General features: G+C 42.7%; 1 pseudogene; it reads right to left on the bottom strand.

The window, feature by feature from the left end:
- Positions 1–543: 543 nt before the first annotated feature.
- Positions 544–2,051, bottom strand: LOC119343161 (annotated as a pseudogene).
- Between the last annotated feature and the right edge of the window lie 1,793 nt (positions 2,052–3,844).

Here is a 3,844-nt window from a genome sequence, read left to right as displayed (position 1 = left end):
TAAATTCTATCACTGGATTCTGCGCAACATAACTGACTTTTTATTCTCTTTTGTGAGGAAAATAAAGCATTTTTCGTTTTGTTTTGCGAGGCAAATGAAGAGATAACCCAGTGAGTGAGAACATTTGTTGAGTGTAACCACAACAAGACACATGATTTATATTATTTTTTTACTTTTTATAAAACCAGGACTCGCCCAAGCTCCTTCCTCAATGCACTTGCAATAATGCATCCACATGGACAAACAAGAGGAAAGGGTTTGCTCGAAACACTTTGATTAATCATATGTTCACAACCAGCCACATCAACACCAACACAGGATGGCAAACAAAGAAACCGACAGGATAATACTATGGTTGATCATTCACCAAACATATCCACATGTAACAAAAACAGGAAGAGTGCCGGAATACCCTAGTCTGGATGCACTCTAGGGTCTCAAACTCTCATCTATACAAAAAGGAAACCATCAGGGATCTGCAAAACAACCAAAGTACAAGGGTATGTATCTTGGTACATGCGTGCGAAAGCCACGGATGATGACTCATGTCACACATTCAGGCCTCGTAGATCCAGGCGTGATGGTTGCTCCTCCACTCGGCATGGTGGCCTCCTTCCTGACATTCTCAAACTTCCCTGGATGCATTCCTGGATGATGCAAATTAACAGTTTCAGAATGCATCGAGATAGCAAAATGAATGTTTGTATAAAAAAAGGACATGTTAAATGGGACATCAATACATAAGCAGCTTCCGAGTGCACCTTAACAACCAGATTTCAAAACTCAGGTAGCTAAATTTAGAGGACGATGTTCACCGGCCACAGTCAGAAGTAGTAGAGAAAATATCAACAACTTGGCACGTGTCACGGTCAGAATCAGTAAGACGAGGAAGAGAAACCCAAAAGTGTACTCCCTCCGTCCCATAATGTAGGACGTTTTTTTGGCACAGGTCTAGTGTCAAAAATGTCTTAGATTATGGGACAGAGGGAGTAGTAAAATTGATGCAGCCAGATGGATGCCATGATAAATAAGAGCTCAATGAACACAGCTCCAAATGGAAGGGTCCCTCAAATTTGAATCGAAAAGATTAAGTTCATGTACCAGGCTTGCTCAGGTTTGTTTTCACATGATCTTCAGTGACAGGTTTCTTGAAACCAAGGAGACTCCCAACAAACAGTAAAGGTGCCCAGAGACCAAACCAGAGGACAAGGGCAAACATTGTGGTGAATGGAACTACACCAGAGGACTTGTGCCCCAGACAAGAATATTCAAGAAGAAAATGGCGAACACACTGCCATGAAAGGTGAATGATATCCTCAAGGCAATGTTCTTTGAACAACTTGTAGAGACGTGAAGAAGAGCAGCCAACAAGCAAGCCCATGAAAACCCAAAGCAAGAGCATAGATATCATCAGCCCATCCATGTTGTGTTGGATGGAGAAAGGAAGCCAAGGACTGCAAAGAACATCATGACAAGAAGAGTATTTACTGGGATATGTAGCAGGCAATCAACTGGATATATGGAGAAGATGCATAAAATGAGGGAATCAACTGCTCAGGCGTCGGTGGAGAGCGCCTGCTGCCCCAAAATCAAATAAATAATAACATTTAACCCACCAAGAACGAGAGAACTAACCAAACAGTGTCTATCACCAGGCAATTTTAGGCGGCGAGCTACATGAGGTACAAACTGAGATAGCATTCAATCAGTAGCAAAACAAGCTTACTACCTAGCTAGTACAGTAATACGTGACCATCCATCATACACATTGTCACTCAAAGAGGCAGAACTAGATTGCAAGAATTTGATACCGATGGCGTCATAGAGTGACCAAACCCAAGAGAATGCTCTAAACAAATGAACAAAACTCAGTCTGAAACAGTGGCATGCATGGAAGGGGGAGGTGTGTGCTTACAGGAAAGGAAGAGCAGATCCCAGCCATGGTGATACCGACAAACCAGGTAAAGGAGACAAAAGGTTGGGCGGCGCGGCGTACCAAAGGCCGCTGCTGCTTTACATCGGCATGGTCCCTTGAAGAGCGTAATGCACATCGCCTGCAACAAAATCTAGCCAGTCAACATAAAGAAATGTGACAGTAGCATTCTGAGTATTTAAAGCGCAGATGTAACAGGCAATCAAATAAATATATAGAGAAGACGAATAAAATAACGCAATCAACAGCTTAGGCGTGTGGCCCAAGTGGTCAATGGAGAGCGCCTACTGCTCCAAATCGAACAGACGAATATGTTTAGCCCACCAAGAAGGGGAGTACTAACCAATCAGTGGCATTTTTAGGTGGTGAGCTAGATGAGGTGCAAACTGAGACACCATTCAATCATTCGGTAGCAAAACAAGCTTATTACCTAGCTAGTACAGTAGTACGTGCCACCCATCATGCACAAACGCATCATATAGGACTAGATATGAATATTTTGTATGAGAGAAACATCAAAACCTCGTTTTGGCAGGACTAAAGAGCTCTTGAATGTTGTGAAGCACAAAGAATTACCTATACTACCCAATAGGGCTAGCTATCATCCAGCAAGCATTGATAGGACACATTTCATTTAACAAAATGATAAAGAGTATCATCATGATCGTTACCCTCTTGCAGAAGGAGCATGTTTGTTCTTTGTGCTCTGTGGCTGTCCTAAACATAACCCCCTTGAGAACCTAAAGAACAAGAAAAAGCTAGTTAGGCGAAAACACAGCAAACTTAGATGGCTTGATCTAAATGGCTTCAAATAAAAGCTAGTTAGGCTGGAATTTAAATGCAAGCTGTGCACATTGGTTGCACATGTCAAATTGAATGAGCTGCTTTTGCATCACAGCAAACAAGTGCAAGCAAACACTCCATGCATAACAGAAGAAAGCCTGGTTTTACAGAAGCGAAGATTAAAGATTGATTGTTCGGTGTACATATAATATGATGGTAAGAAAATGACACCAATGGTGGCATCAAGAAGATTGACCGCATGATTTTCTCATCTTGAGCATGGAGAGGGCTATGGAAACTGAACCAAGCAAATGGATCGATTTGGCCTCAGCAGGACGTGGGAATAAAACTACTACTACAGAAGAACCTAGGAGTAAACCCAAACAAGGACAGAACTACCCAGACAACCCTAGTAATTTGGTTTCGCAACCAACGAGAATAGGAATAGGCACGCTAGACGAGAGCATCAAGAAAACCGGAACGAGAGGGATCAATCGAGCTGTTGACTTTATTTCACAATAAACCATGCAGTACCAGGCAAGTAAAATAAACAGTGAACTAGATCAGGTACCAACCGAGATACCACTCACTTTATGTAGCAAAACAACAACCTTGATTAGATAGCATGTGACCATCATGAACCACACACGCATGATGCAGCAGGACCAAATATGATATGAGTTAGAACCAAAGTTGAGCTAGCCTCGTAAAGGACCTAAGCAAACTACACAAGGACCTGGGAGTCTAGTGGCACTAAGCTATCAATGTGGCAGTTGCAAAAGGATGACATTTCACACATTTGCATTTAAAATTAACCTGGAAGAGATGACTCGAGTGCAATTACAATATGCAGATGTCATAGCAAGCATCAATTATAGTATTTAGCACAAGTCAATTGATCTAGAACAATACTAATTCGAGCCAATTAAGAGCAGCAGTAGCCACACCCTAGCCTTGGAACACCAATGGCTCGATGGCCATGAATCAGGACAAAGTACAGCTGCGGCACGAAGGCCACATGCTTCAGAGCAGAGAGGAGGAAGCCAGAGGAGGGTGATGAACTCACCTGAAGATTTTGTAGACGATGCCATGGACAGCCGCCACCAGGGTTGCGGGGCAGTCATCCAC

Source organism: Triticum dicoccoides, unplaced genomic scaffold, assembly GCF_002162155.2.
Source record: "Triticum dicoccoides isolate Atlit2015 ecotype Zavitan unplaced genomic scaffold, WEW_v2.0 scaffold117118, whole genome shotgun sequence".
NCBI classification, from domain to species: domain Eukaryota; kingdom Viridiplantae; phylum Streptophyta; class Magnoliopsida; order Poales; family Poaceae; genus Triticum; species Triticum dicoccoides.
Note: the sequence above shows the minus strand (reverse complement) of the source record. Positions and strands in the feature narration are given on the sequence as shown.